The following is a 15,835-nucleotide window of genomic DNA, read 5'->3' on the forward strand; positions in this document are numbered from 1 at the left end:
CCCTCTGACCTGAACCCCGCCCTGCAGACCACCCAGGACAGGGCTACCCTCCCACAGACCCTCCCAACCCCTGCACTCAGGGGGGACTCCAGGCTCCTGCCAGCTGATAGCCATCCTTTCCCTAGATTCCTCCAAAGTCCTGAGTCCTCTCTGCCAACACTGGCCCCTGGCCCCTGCGGCACTTCTACAATGCCATTCTGATGGTGATGTTCCCCAGCTTGCTGCAGATCCTCTGATGATCCCCTGGCTGCCTGTAGATAAAATCGCAGGTCCTCACCACACCCCTTCCCGACAGCCCCCGTTCACCTGCACATGCCCTGCGCATCCCCGTTCCCACCGAGCTGACCCCTTCGGCTCTCCAGCACCTTCCACACACAGGATCCACACACAGGGTAGCCCCCAGGGCATTCTCTGTGCTCTTCAACATGCCCAAGGACTTTCTGGGCTAGGCACTCTGGTCTCCCCCGAAAAAGGTGGCATCATCGGGGCTCTCAGGGGTCTATGCTACCGCACACCATCGCAGAGGGTGTCAGCGTTCTTGGCAGTGCACAGGCCCTGGTGGGTCTTTCAGGAGGTCCATGTCATGAGCAGTAGATATGTCGCCCTCTCTTCAGGGGAACCGTCAGTTTCCCAGGCAAAGAATAGCATGTCAAAAGTCCTGGGGTGACAGTGAGCCAGCACATCTGGGCAGAGCAGAAGAACTATATGGTTGGAAAGCTGAGATCAAAGGGTGACCCTGAACTCTAGCCTGGGGTCTTGCCCGCGTCTGAGGCCTCAGCATTAGAAGCGGATAAGGGAAGCCCAGAGGCAGGAGGAGGGGAGGCACCAAACTTCCCAGCTTAGGGGCTCCTCCTTGGTATTGCCACCTGTGGCCATGGCTGCTTCATGCACCCACAAATCCCTGGTTCCTTCACCTCTCAGTCTCCAGTACCAGCTGATGCTTGTGTCTCCAGTGCCCCTACTGGGCCTGGTCTAAAGCACTTCAATCACAGCATCTGATCAGCAAGGTAGCTCCGAGCCACCATGAGGGCAAAGGACAGGGGGCTGGCTGGGACCACCAGCTGAGAGACCAGGCAGAGGCAAGTGTGGGGCCGGCAGTGCCCCCAAGAAGTCCATCTGATGGCTGCATTAAAGCTCTCTCCTCCCCATGGCCGCCTGGTCCTACTCGCACATCCGCAGTTCCATGGTTCACGGACACAAAGAGCATCCACACGGCTATTATTAACACCCCCAACTAGGGCGCCAGGAGCTGGCTGTGTCCTTCCTTCCCCTGCTGGCCAATCTGGCCTTCCACAGGGCTCACTTCCCCAGTGCAGCTGGGATCCAGGTCAGCAGCCAGAGTTCTGAGGGGGTCAGGGGAGGTGGTGACAGGGTGCCTCCCTTACTCCACCAGCTCTTTCCAAACTCCCAGGGTCTGTTAACTCCAGGCAGCTCGTGAGGCCTTGTGAGCCTGGCTGTGTGGCCAGTAGCACATGAGGAATTATGTAGAAGCCAAGTGCCTGCAGAATCTCAGAGGAATGAGGCCCTCCCAGCAAGGAGGGCTAGGCCCCCAACATCGGGAATCCTGCCCGCAGAGAACTGCCTCCTGCTCCTCTGAGGGCTAGAAATACAGGGTCCTCGGTCAAATCTGGTAAGACAAACGACCCCCATCTACAGGCACCCAGCAGCAGGCGAGTTCAGACCTCCCACCCCTCCCCCTGTGAGCTCTCCCCTGAAAGCACACACGGAGTTCTGGTCCCGCAGCCTGGGGATCAGCACCGGACTGACTCACACCGTCCTCAGCCCACACTCCCTGCCCCTTCCCAGACTCCCTGCACAGACCCCAGTCGGGCTGATTCACCTGTGCAGGCAAACAAACACCTGCCGCAGTCTACCACACATTCCCTGAAACCCCCAGGAGAACCCCCCGTGCACGTACGCAACTCTTGATAACAGACATCCACTGTGATCAGTGGACACGAATAACACACCCCACAGCTGTGAAAGGTCATCCCAAAGCTGCACCATCTTTCCTGGGTCCTCCTCCACCTCCCACAAGGCCTGCTCTCCATCCTCTTTCCATGGGTCCCATCCCCCATCTCCCCTTCTCCTCTGGAGCCTACTCCTAGTCCTCCTTCTATGGGGCCTGCTCCCCATTCCTTCCTCCTTTCCATGGATCTGCACCCCCCCCCCATTTACTTCCCACGGGTCCTACTCCCTGGCTCATCCACCCCCAGTAAGGGGCTCCTGGTGCAGGTCAGTGGCAGTCCGGTTGTACCTGCAGAGCCTCCAGTCACACAATGTCAGGGAGACAAAAGTGCCACCTTGCAAAGGGCAGCCTGGACCCCACCTGTGTACATTTGCCACCCGGGGAGCAGGCTGGGCCAGCAGCAGCTGCCAAAGCAGGACCTGCTTGGGAGGAGAGTGACTGCAACACCTGCACCCACCCCATGCCCACATCTGCTGAACTGGCTTCCTCCTGTGAGGCTGCAGATGTCGGTTGGGTATGGGTTAGGCACCTGCGGCTCTAACCACACCTCCACCTGCAGGCTGGGTGGGCCAAGGCCACCAGAAGGTAAGCACAGGCCATGACCTCCTCAGGCTCCTGGCATGGGTGGGGCCAGCTCAGCTCGGGCAGCACAGCAGGACTGCAGGAGGAAAGGGCATCTGGGAGACAGAGTTTGGGGGCACAGGGTGCTGCCGCCAGTAGGGCTGGAGTCAGTGTCCAGGTGTTAATTCCTGAGAGGAGCCAAGGCCTCGGGAGACAGCAATATGCACACACACCAACGGCACACGCGTGTGAGGACACCCACACTCAGAGGAAGTCCCCATGCGGCATGTCCCCAACATGCCCTTACCCGGAAAAGATGAAAAAGACCTTCTTAGAAACAGATCTGGCAGGACCTCTATGATAAAGAGACACCTGACCCAGCAGCACTGCTATCTGACATCTATGAGTGTGTAGCCGCCTGCACTGGCTGTATTTTCTTTTCCTGTGGCTGTTTTGACAAATTACCACAAACTGGGTGGCTTAAAACAACAGAAATCTATTCTCTACTAGTTTTGGAAGCTAAAGGTCTGAAATCAATTTCACTTGACAGAAATCAGGGTGTCAGCAGAGCCACGGTCCCTCCAGAGGCTTGAGGGGAGAATCCTTCCCGGCTCTAGAGTTTCCAGTGGCTCCAGCATTAGTTGCTTTGTCAGGGTTCTCCAGAGACAGAATGAATAGGGTATGCAGCATACAGAAAGCAAGATTTATTATAACAAATCAGATCATGTGGCTATGGACCATTCTCCCTGGAAACCTGTGGTCCTATCAAAACTCTCGGCTGCCAATGGTATCCCCGAGCCTTGTGCCCTGCCCCAGGGCCTTTGCACCAGCTGTTTCTTCTACTCCACTCCATTTCTCCTCTTTGCATCCCTCATATCTGACTTACTGTCCCCATTTGTGGTCCATCTTCCCTGATACTGAAATGTTATTTCCACGGCAGAGGCCTGGGTGCCTAGGACAAGCAAGCCCAGAACAGGGGTTCAGAACTCTGTAGTGACACACCCCAGAGGGACTGTTTCTTCCCCAGATGTTGTGGGGCCAGTCACATTACCCCAACACAGGAGATGGGCTGTGCTTGATGTGAGGGCTCACCCAACAGCAGTGGAGCAGATGTAAAGCCCCAGGCGTATGCACGTGGATGAGAATGTGTCGGGTACACCAGGAAGTCAGCTAATGAAAGGCTTGTTTCACTGATTTCACCCCTGTGCATGACAGCATCGCCACATGCCCACTCTTGTCAGAGAAAAACAGGCCTTTGTGGGATATAAATAGCCTGGCCAGATGTGGGAATGCCTGCGGGTCTCTCCAGGGCTCCGTTCACATACCCTCCAGCTGCATGTCCAGGGGCAGGAGAGGTTAAACTATGGTCCCTCCTGCTTCATCAAAGCCATCCTGCCATGTGGGCTCGCCCTGCGTGTCAGTGTGCACCAGAGACAGTTGTGAGTGAGGAAAAGGGCCTGGATGTATCCACAAAGAGGAAGACAGGGATCCGAACACTGGGGCCTTTGGTCGTGGTGGAAGGCTTGCCCAGTAAACAGTCAGAATGCTCGTGCAGGAGAGGTGCAATCAAAGCAGGGAACCCATTTCTTTGGTATGAACAGCAAGTCAGCCTGGCACTGGGCCGCTAGGGGACACCTCACAACTGGTAAGACCATGGGACGGTCGTTGGAGGTTTTATAATTGTTTGCAGAAACGCAAAATCAACAGCACTTACAGCTAGTTAAAGGTATTCTGAAAGCCTGATGTTGGTTATTAATCAGAGCTTCCCAACCTACAGGCTAGGCCTTGAAGGAAGTAGGACCTTAAGTATAGAGTGCACCAAAGAAAAGTCCAGAATCCCTGCTTCCAACAGAAACACCAGGCCAGCTGCACATATGTGATTTCAATGCACTGAAATGTCATGTCAAGAGAGTAAAAGCAAGCAGGTAAGTGGTTTTAAAATATTTTTTATTTAACCCAACACTCACCCAAAGCACAGTCGCTTCCACATATAATTAACAGTCACACAGGAGATGCCAGTAGCTAGGTTCTGTAGCTAGGTTCCGCAGCCTTGCCACGGCGCAACACAGCACAGACATAAAGCATGGACACTCCACACTGCCTCTGTGTGGCCACTCTGTCGGAGCTGGGTGGCTCCAGCTGTGGAAGCTCAGGTCACTCTAAATGGCCCCAACAAAGCCTGAGTAGCGTGAGTCTCCTGGATGGAGTGCTGGATAGCCTGTCCTGGGGTTGGCTCCTCGGAGCTATCCTCGGCCGTCTTCAGACAGTAAAAGCTCAGACCACATGTCAGCAGTGCCCCTGGCACCCTGGATGCCCACAGCGGGTGGCCCTAAGGCCACTATCCAGATGACAACCTCACAGGGCTGTGTCTGCAGAAGTATTTAACTCCTTCTCCAGGGTCTCTGACTTACATCAGCAGTAGCCCCGCTGAACTCTGAGTGGCACCTGAACACCTCCCATCTCTTGCCCGTGCATCACCCTGCTTCTGGGGCCCCCTGGCACCTGGGCAGCATGTTCACCCCACAATCAGTTAAGATGACGGGATTGCTGTAAACTACCAGAGGAAGAAAAGAATGAAAACCAGGTAGCACTATTCAAATTAATTCATTAAGCGACATTCAAGTTAATTCTTTCCCGCATTCAAGTTCACCACAAATGCAGGGGCTTTACGGCTTTGGGCCTAAGAGAAGAAATTGCAGGTGGGACATGAAACTGTGTCTGCTGCTCTCTGCTCCCCCCAGGTAGGTGTCCGTGATCTACCTGGGAGGCCTTGGAGCCCTTCCATCCTCCTGCTGCATGCTTTGGGGATGCTACCTGCAGTGAACCCCAGAGTAGGTACCCAAGCATGCCCTGACCATCCACACCTAGCAGCTGAGCCTCCAGACCGCCTGCCTGGCCCCTGGTTCCATGAAGAGGACACATGACCCCAGAGGTCAACCTCCACTCAGTGCAGTCTCCCCAGGACCACCACAGACTCGGATGGTGCAGTGTGTGTGTGAAGTACTCAAACCAGCAAAGTGGGTCTCCGAAAAAGATTGTTTTCCTTCCATTTCAGTGCAAGTTCTAGAATACTTTGAATCCTCCTTTTTCCCTTTTTAAAGTTCCCTTTGTATGCAGACTGTCTGCAATTGAAAGGTAAGCCAGGGGAGAGGGGCCAGCAGCTCAGAGACCAAACCCAGCTCTCTCCCTGAGAAAAGGTCAGTGAGCACCAAGGCTTGCTGGAGGGGATGCAATAACTCAAAACATCCTACATGCTGAAAACTAAAGCTCCTTCTGGGGACTGCCCTAACACAGACGTGTCTGCACACACCTCTAATCCAGGTCCCCGGGACAAGCCGCAGGCACTGCAGGTCTGAAGTGGCAGTGCCCCTCCCAGCTTGGGTGTGACTGGTGCCCCAACCCCAACCAGCACCCCTACCCGTCCTGCCCTTGCCCCCCTCCACTGCCTGTCCATAGCTGCCAGGAACTGGGTCCTGGGTATTCCTCTAACTCTTCTAGAAGTTTATTCTTAGCTGCTGGCCCCCAACCAAAACAAACAGGCTCCCTCTAAAGACTCTGGCTCAGTTAGAACACGTAAGCTCAATGGAAACAAGAGCTGAAGACAGTCCTCTGGGGCCACAGCGGGCCTGTCGCCATCTAGCCAGAGCTTCAGCCCCCCTGTTAGGTGTGACCACCACCGCTGGCAACTGAGGGGCATGACTGGTGGACTCAGGGCTGATCCTGCCTGTGTCTGACCCTACATAGGGGCACGGCAGCGAAGGCAGCATGAATGGAGAGCAGCAAAGGCAGCAGGAACAGGGCGCAATGAGGCATTGGACCAGTCCCAACCCTGGGCAGTGAGCCCAATCTGCAGCACCCCCTTCTTCTGCTGTCTGGGAAACTGGCATCGACCACTGGGTAACCCACCTGCGGCCCACACCCTGGCATTGCCTCTTCTACTCACGTCCCACAGGCACCTATGTTCCCTAAAGCCTAGTCCCCTACATGACAAGAGACCCACTGTCCTCCTCGCCTTCAAGTCACCCAAGGGTGCCAGAACACAATAAACACCGAGTAGTTCACCGACTCTCCCAATTCCAGAAAGAACCACTCTCTGGAGGCGGAGCTCACTTCCTACCTGATGATCGGGGTCCTCAAACATCTCAGCCATCAGGACTCAGCTTCTTCCTGCTGTCTGTGGTGGCAGAGTCTGAAACAGTCAGGAAAGGGGAGGCTTCAGCAGGGGAACTTTGAGCCAGAATCTCCTCCTCCCTCCCCCCATGCACGCAAAGTGCCAAGCCACTGAGCAGGCCTGGGAAGCAGTGCCTGGGAGCAGCTCACGCTGCCAGGTGAAACCAGACACAGCCTCATGGCACAGACTGGGAGGGAGTTTGCAATCGAGCGCCTGAGTGACAGTAAAGTCACAGGCACAGGAACGAACACAGGCCTCTCAGAGATATTGGGGTTCAGTTCAGCAAATACTGCAAAGAAGTGAGTCACACGATTTTTTGGGTTATGTTTACACTTTACTGTAGTCTATTAAGTGTACCATAATATTATATCCAAACAAACAATTTCTCAATTAAATGTGATGGAGACAGGAAGTGCTAGAGCACACATTGTCGGGAAAGTGGCACCAACACACTGGCCAACCTTCCATGTGTGAAAACACACCATCTTCAGGGTGCAATAAAGCAGAGCATGCCTATAAACATATTCACACAAAGCTTTCAAATGGGTCCCTATTTAGAATCCTGTGGCAAGAACATGAGTTCAAGCTCAGTCTTTCAACAATGGTTTTCAAATGAATTACAGACTTAAAAGCCCAAATCAGGGGCCTCTCTGGTGGCGCAAGGAGTTAAGCACCGCACTATGAGGCAATCCACAACCTCTGCGGCATGAGTTCGATCCCTGGCCGGCCACAACCCACATGGCGCAGAAGACCTCTCCTGTCTCACCCGCTGCTCCCCTCAGCAGTGTAGTTTCAGTCAGTCTGCCTGTTCTGTTCCTGCTCTGTTTCTGGTGAATCCTCTCCTCTCAACCCCCCCACATCTCTGGCCTGTACCCCAGCTCTTGTATACATAAATAATCTTTTTTTTTTTTTTTAAAGAAAAGCCCAAATTAGTAGATGAGGGAGTGGAGGAGAGTCACAAAGAGAAAGGAGAAACCAAAAGAGCTGGAATTTGTGAGGGTTTTTAATAATCTTAAAAGCAGAGGAAGGGCTTCCAAACATCACGTGGAACTCAGAACTGCAGTGAGGAAGCACCATGCTGAAAGCCTTGCAAGGAAGCAGCAAGAGCCCTCACCCAGCCCCCTGTGCCCAGAGCTGCTCCAGAGTATGCAGGACCTTTCGTTGTCACAGCCCACTCAGATGGCACCTCCCCCAGAACAGGTCTGAATGGTGCAGGCCTGGGCAGGTGGCCCAGCTGAGGCTCCAGGGCCAAAGTGGCTGGAGGCCAGCCTGGAGGAGCTACGGCTCAACTGCGAGATAGGCCCCACTCCCTGGCAGGGACAGACCTGAGCATCCCCGGCCCTGCGGTTGGTAGGTCAGAAATTCTGTCCCTCTGTGTTCCAGCAAGAGCTCACTGCTCAGGACCTGGACAACCCACAGAAGCCCTCGCTCCCCTAGGCAGAGTCACAGACCCCAACTTCCACCCTGTGCCTCGACAGTGATGAGCTGACCACCCCAAACAAAATGCTTGTCACCAAACAGGTTCAGCTTCCTTTTCCCCAACCCTGGACCTGCTACCAGCCTGAGCCCTCAGACCCCCGAAAACACACTGGCAAGGGGAGGAGTATGCTATGTGCTATCAGACCCCGCCCCATGACCCCACCTGGGTCAGTCAGCTGTGTCCACACCTCCCTGCAAAGGGGTACCTGTTCCTCTGCCCCTCTAGAGGATTGCTGATCTCAGGGTTGCAGGACTCCCAACTGTGACAGCCCCCAGCCCTACAATGGTCCTAAAATAGTCTCGTACTAAGTCCAGGTTTGTTTTTTAATTGACAACAGATTACAAACAACTTGAAGTCCCCAATCTGGCTGGCAGACGACCAGATGAGAGCTTTGGTTTCATGAGGTCTCACGAGCGAGGGTCCCCACAGGAAAGGAGCCAGCTCAGGAGCATGTAGGAGACTCCACCTCACAGCTGTTCCTGGGGGCAGGTGGGCAAGAGGAAGAAGGAAGGGCTAGCAGAGAAACATCACACAGGCTGGCGACCCCACACTGTGGATATCCAGACCTTGGAAACATCAAACAGCACAGATGTTGTGCTTGAGGCAACTCTCCCTTAGAAAGTGGGCAGGACTCCCTGCAGCCATCGAAGGAGTGGCACGCAGACGCTACCCAGACCCCAATCTCCGAACCCCTGCAGGGAACCTGAGATGTTCCGGCAGACCAGCCCCACAATCATCAATGCTGGCAGCCTCTCTGGGCCAGGGGCTGCAGATCTGCCCACCACTCTCCTGAGTACCAGGGGGACCCTCTTCTCAAAGGACAGCAACCAAATGTGCAATGAAACATCCCTCTCAGTGGTGATCAGAAAAATACAAGTTTAAAGCGCATGCCTTGCTCCGTCCAGTATCAACAAGAAACAGTGCTAAGGGTCAAGGGTAGGTGGAGGGGCGAGGCCCTCCCCAATGGGCCTTTTCTAGAAAACAACAGGTAGGGATCATGATGACACCTCCAGGGGTCAGTGCTAGTGAGGGTACTGCTGGGCAGCACGCACACACAAAAGTCCTCAGCCTGGGACACGCTGGGCCCACGGACCCATGCTGCTTTACCAGCAGGGATGCATCCTGAGAGGGGCGTCATGTGTGCATCAGGGTGGGATCACAGAAGCCCAGACAGTCCTGCCTCACGCCACACCCAAGCTGTGCGTTAGAGCCTCTGGGAACACTGTCCTGGCCACGGTGTCACTGACCAAACTGTCAGTAAGTGATGAGTTCCTGTGAAAACATTTGTCCCCAAACAGGATGAAAGGAATGAGAAAGCACAAAGGCTTGAGGACACCAAGTCATGACATGCCCCTTCTGGACACTTGACGCCAAGTGAGTGCTGGCTCTCTGAATAGCCCACCTCCCCACCTGGGGCAACAGTGTCCCAGCCACCCTACAGGAGACCTGTTACTACCCAGGGAACACTGTTAAAATTACCTTCTCAAAATTCACCAGTCTGAGTGTGGCCCCCACCCTGGACAGTGGCCTAGGAATGCAAACCCGAGAGTCGAGGGAGGTCTTGGGGTGGTGCCCTCCTTCAGCAACAAATGAATTCAACAATGATTGGACTTAGGAGAAAGGCTGGATGATGGGGTCAGTGCACCCACCACCTTTCCCACCTGCACAGCTGGTTTCTGCAGAGAAGCAGAGTGTCTGAGGGAAGTGGGTTCATGCTGAGGATGGTTATAGCCAGGAGCTGTGGCGGCTGGCAGGGGTGTGGGAAGGTACACAACATGCTAAGTCTAACAGCAGGGCACTGCCTGGCCACCAGAGCCACCTCCAGCATACCTGGCTCTGAAAGGAAAGGGTGGATTCTTATCCATGAGGAGGGGCCCACAGAGGTGGGGCACCATGACCCCCTGCAGCTGCAGGACAGTGGGGACGTGGGGACAAGGGCTGTCCCTCACAGCCACAGGGAAAAGCAGAGTAACAGAGGACAAGGCTCCAACCTGCTGGCCCCACCGAGTGAAGGCCCCATGAGGACAACCAACTCAGGCCGATTTGGGCTCAACCAAGTGGAGGCATTAATCAAAGCGGACTTCCTCTCCAGGTCTGCTGGAAGGAGGGTGAGGAGTTCCACCGGCCAGAAGCATTCCACGGTGAGGGTCCTAGCCTCTGCTCAAGTGATGCTGGCATGATGGTTTAGCAAGCCTGCTGTCTCCAAATCATATGGGACATCTTTATTTTTTTGGATGCGTTTGTGTTGCTGGCGCCATACTCTCTCCACTGCTGCAAACATCTGGTGCGCTCAACACAGCACGAGGCACAAGATTCTTCCATATGAGCCAACAGCCCCTGGAGCACCAGGACACAAGACTGGGAAGTCCATGTGTGCAGAGCCCCAGGGCTTCTATGATCCTCACTCCCAATGGGTCCCAGCCCACCTCATCCCACAGAGGACAGGTCAGGGGTGGTTTCAGGTCCAGCAGAAGCTGACACCGTCTGGGGGCAGGGCTGGAGGCTCAGCCAAGGACAGATGGTTGTTAAAAAGTCCATCAAAAATGACCACAGGGGGCCTCCCAGGTGGCGCAGGGGGTTAAGCACCGCACTATGAAGCAATCCGAAGCCTCTGCAGCATGAGTTTGATCCCCAGCCAGCCAGGGAGCTACCCACATGACGCAGCAGACCTCTCCTGTCTCGCCCGCTGCTCCCCTCAGCAGTGTATTTCAGTAGATCCGCCTGTTCTGTTCCCCACTCTGTCACTGGTGAATCCTCTCACCTGCCGCATCTCTGGCCTGTACCCCAGCTCTTGTATGCATGAATAAATCTTTAAAAAAAAAATGACCACAGGTTAAAAATGTTGTCTCACTCTATACTCATGTAAATGTAAATAAGATGTTACAACCCCTTTAGCAGAGAAGCCAAAGCACCAAATAAAGAAGGGGCTGGCTGGGAGAGGTGGTAGGGAGGGGAGGGACAGTTACTGGGGACAGGGCTCCTTCTGGGGTATTGACTATGTGTTGGAACTAGATAGAGGGGGGCGTCATGCTCTGTGAATGTGCTCAGTGCCATGGAATACACTGTAATGTGGTTAATTTTATCTCATGGCAACCTCAGCTGTATAAAAAAATTAGAATGAGTCAAGGAATATTGAAATGAATTTCCAAAAAAATTGGCTTACCCATGGGAGGGGTCGACTGGCACGGGGCAGGGTCTGCCTGTCTCTAGATGAAGTTCATCTGCCTTGCCACATAGGAGGCGCTCACACGAGCTGAACAGAGAGAGGCCCTGGAGCCTTCTGTTCCAAGGCACTCGCTCCAGAGTCCACATAGAAAGAAGTGCAGATGTAGGAAGAGGGGGGCGCAGATCAGTGCTGGTTTAGAGTGGGCTGAGGATTGGACTGGGGCCCAGAAGGACTCCGGTGCTTCTTGAGCGAAGTGTGGTTAGAGGAGAAGGGGCCAGAAGGAAGTGTGCCCTGATAGAATAAGAAACTGGCTTTCCCAGCAGCCCACCCTGGATGCGGGACCCTCCCACATGGCAACTGCTGGGATTTGAGTCCACTCAGCCTTAAAAATTAGTGGTGGTACTACCTCACACCATACACAAAAATCAACTCAAAATGGATTAAAGAACTAGACATAAGACCTGAAACCATAAAATACATAGAAGGAAATATAGGCGAAACACTATGTGATATTCACATCAAAGACATCTTTACAGACACATCACCCAAAGCAGTGATAGTGAAGGCAAAGATTAAACAGCTGGGACTACATCAAATTAAAGAGCTTCTGCACAGCACAAGAGACAATAACAAAAACAAAGAGAAACCCCACCAACTGGGAGAAAATTTTTGCACACAACACTAATGATAAAGGACTGATCACAAAAATCTGCAAAGAGCTGATGAGACTCAACAACAACAAAGAAAATAACCCAGTCAAAAAATGGGCAGAAGAGCTAAAAAGAAACTTCTCTGAAGAGGAAATGCAAATGGCCAACAGGCATATGAAAAAATGTTCAACATCACTTGTCATCAGGGAAATGCAAATCAAAACTACCATGAGATACCATCTTACACCAGTGAGAATGGCACATATTAAACAAACTAGCAACAACAAATGTTGGCGAGGGTGTGGAGAAAAAAGGAACTCTTCTACACTGCTGGTGGGAGTGCAAACTGGTCCAACCACTATGGAGAGCTGTGTGGAGATTTCTGGACCTACTAAACATAGAGCTTCCATATGATCCAGCAATTCCACTCCTAGGTATTTACCCAAAGGACACAGAAACATCAATTCCAAAGAGCACCTGCACCCCTGTGTTTATAGCAGTACTGTTTACAATAGCTAAGCTTTGGAAACAACCCAAATGCCCAAAAATAGATGACTGGATCAAGAAGATGTGGTACATATACACCATGGAATATTACTCAGCATTCAAAAAAGATAAACACATGCAATTTGCAGCAACATGGATGGCGCTGGAAGGGATCATGCTCAGCGAAATAAGCCAGAAAGAAAAAGAAAAATACCGGATGGTCTCACTCATAGCAGGAATCTAGAAAACTTAAATAAGGGACCAGGAAAATGAATAACTATAAGAAAGTGAAAATCAAAATCAACAAAAACTATGAACCAGAGACACTCTATGGGGGGTAAGGGGTGGGAGGGGAGGGATTGGGGTCAAAATAAGGGGGTTGCAATTGTATGGGGAATATAAAAATAAAATTATAAAAAAAAAATTAGTGGTGGTGAGACCAATGCACTTTCACAAATGCCTTTTCTTTCTGCCAATCTAGAATTCTTTCCAGAGCTCCGTGAATATCTCTGGGAACTCACAGTCAGGAGAGTCTGCCTGGGTCGTCCTTTTGTGAGTAAAACCACTGCTCTTGAAGTCACACGTGTTGTCCTGGGGCCCACGCCCACGCTCCCTGTGTGCACCTGCTCGGATGTGTTAAACAGGCATGGCCTCCTCACAGGGTCCACTGATCCAGAGGCCACTCAGAGATGCAAGGAGGTCCCTTCCTTCCAGAATACTCACAGCCTCACATGCGCCCATCTGCATGAAGCATTGGTCCCCGAGTGAGGCCCGCGTTGGGCACAGGCGGCGCTACTCCCAGAGCCCAGCTGCACCTGCTCCACAGCAACAGCACGTCCTCCTGGCCAGCCACACTCAGTCTCCGCGCTGCTTGTGGCAATGCCTGCAGGCCCCATGCTTCACTGAGTCCTGTTCTTGGTGAGGCCGAGGGAGGCAGCTGTAGGTTGCAGGGTCCCTGACTGGGTCCATACTTGGTGACAGACACGTACTGCACATCAAGGACCAGTACCTTCTGAAGGAGGCTGCTCCAATTCCACTGTCCTCTCATTACTATGTAACTAGAAAGTTCTAAGCCATAAGCTCTAAAATGCAAGGTCCCTAGAGAATTTTGTTCCTCTTCCAAAAGCAATCAAAACAGAAACTAAAATGTCACAGACTTCCTGGAAAGAAACTGAATTATTAATTTGCAGCGGTAACTGTACACCCCTCTCAGTTGTTACAGTGGGAAACCTTCCATGAAAAAAAGCATGCGTACAATTGCCCCAGGGGCGCAAGGACACAGCGACACCTGTAACAGGTGCTCCCCAACCGTCTGTGTTTGCAAAACCGATTCTCTTTTATTGCTCACAAATCACTCTCCTACTCTAAAGCCCAGTGTGGCACAGAGTTTTTGGATAAATGAAGCAGAACTAATCTTGCTGAAGAATCACTAAACCACTAAATCACTGTGACATTTCCCTCACTTTAGGAAGATGCCACAACATCTGGCCAGGAATGCCATGTCTGAATGTTTCTGCCCCCCCCCAGAATTCCTTCCTTAAATCCTAACCTCCATTGTGATGGTGTTAGGGGGTGGGTCTTGGGGAGGAAATTAAGTCATGAGGGTAAGTCCCCATCAATGGGATTCATGTGCCCAACAAGAGAATCCCCTATAACAGAGACCCTAGTGAGCTCCCTGGCTCTCCTGCCCAACACCCTGATTTTGGGCTTCTACCTATAGAACTGTGAGAAATACGTATCCACTGTATATAAGAGACCCAGCCCATAGTATTTGTGATCGCAGCCCAGGTGGACTAAGGCACAAAAAAACCCCTAGTTTTTTGTCATTCTAAGAATATCTCCTCCTTTCAGATCCTGATGCAGGAAGGCAGCATAGCACACAGGAGGACACACGTCAACCAACTTCAGCCCTGGCTGCCAAAGAAGTCTCTGCTCAAACCACGGGCCAGAACCCAGAACGTGCCTCTCTGTGGTCCTCCACTGGAATAGAGGAAACACAAATAAGTCAGCACTACCAGCACCTCCCAGAGCCCTTCCCTTAAACATCACGAGTGACTAGAATCCGTGTACCTTAGGGAGAGCCCCCATGTGAAAGTGTTCCCTGGCACCAATGGATACTTCTGGGGACACAAGAAGACATGCAGGTCACTAGGGTGCCATGTGCCAATTTCCACGCTGGGCACCAAATGCTTAAAGGCATAATGTTTCCCCTTACACAACTCACTTGCGAGTCCCTGGGGTAACTTCCGGAATGCAGCAGTGGAGGCAGAGCCACTCTTTGGCTAGGCGACAGGGCTGCTCCAAACAGCAGGTCTAATACATCCCCAAACCCAGCATCAGGACAGAGGGGGGTATTGCCACAGCCCCCCCAGACACCAAAACAACACGGGGATTCAACAAACAGCTCTGTAATGCAAAGCCAACCCCTTAGAGCTGTTCCAGTTTCTCAACAATCACAAACTACTCAAACACACCCAAGATGATAAAGCAAACCGGAACAATACCTTATCAACTAAAGAAATCGAATTCTTAGATAAAAACCTGAAAAAGACATCTCCAGTCCCAGATAGCTTTACCAGCAAATTCTACCAAACATTTGAGAAATAACCTCAATCCCACACAGTCTCTTCCAGGAAGCAAAAGAAGCAAAAATGTCTCCCAACTTAAATGAGGCCAGTGTGACCTGGATAGCAAGTCCACACAGAAACAGCACATGAATTAAGGGAAAAGCGCATGACTGCAGGCTGGTGTTCCTCATGAACACAGATGCAAAACTCTCCACCAAAATATTAGCAAGTTAAATCCAACGACACACACACGCACACATACACACATAGAAATGCCTCTCTTAATTACAGGGATACATTCAAGATATGCGTCGTTAGATGACATTATGTGACCACAGAGAGTGACCACAGGCTTATCACACAGGCCTAGGTGATACGGCCCCCACATACCTGGACTGTATAGGGACCACCATCATATGGGTGGTCTATGTTCGACATGTTAAGTGGTATAAATGGCACACCACAACCAAATGGAGTTTATCCCAGAATAAAAGACGGCTTCACTATGCAAAAATCAATAAACAGAATCCACCACACTATTTACAGAATTTTGAAAAAGCACACGAACCTATCAAGTTATATAGAAAGAGCACTTGAAAAACTCCTGCATTCACTCAGGATTAAAAACTGTCAGAAAAGGGCCTCCCCTGGTGGCGCAGCGGTTGAAAGCTGGGCTGTGAGGCTGCTCGCTGCCTCTGCAGCGCTGGTTCGGTCCCCGGCCACCGGCGAGGGTCCCACCAGGAAAAAAAAAAAAAAAAAACTTGTCAGAAAACTAGGACTAGACG

This window comes from Talpa europaea, assembly GCF_964194135.1.
Source record: "Talpa europaea genome assembly, chromosome: 7".
Taxonomy (NCBI): domain Eukaryota; kingdom Metazoa; phylum Chordata; class Mammalia; order Eulipotyphla; family Talpidae; genus Talpa; species Talpa europaea.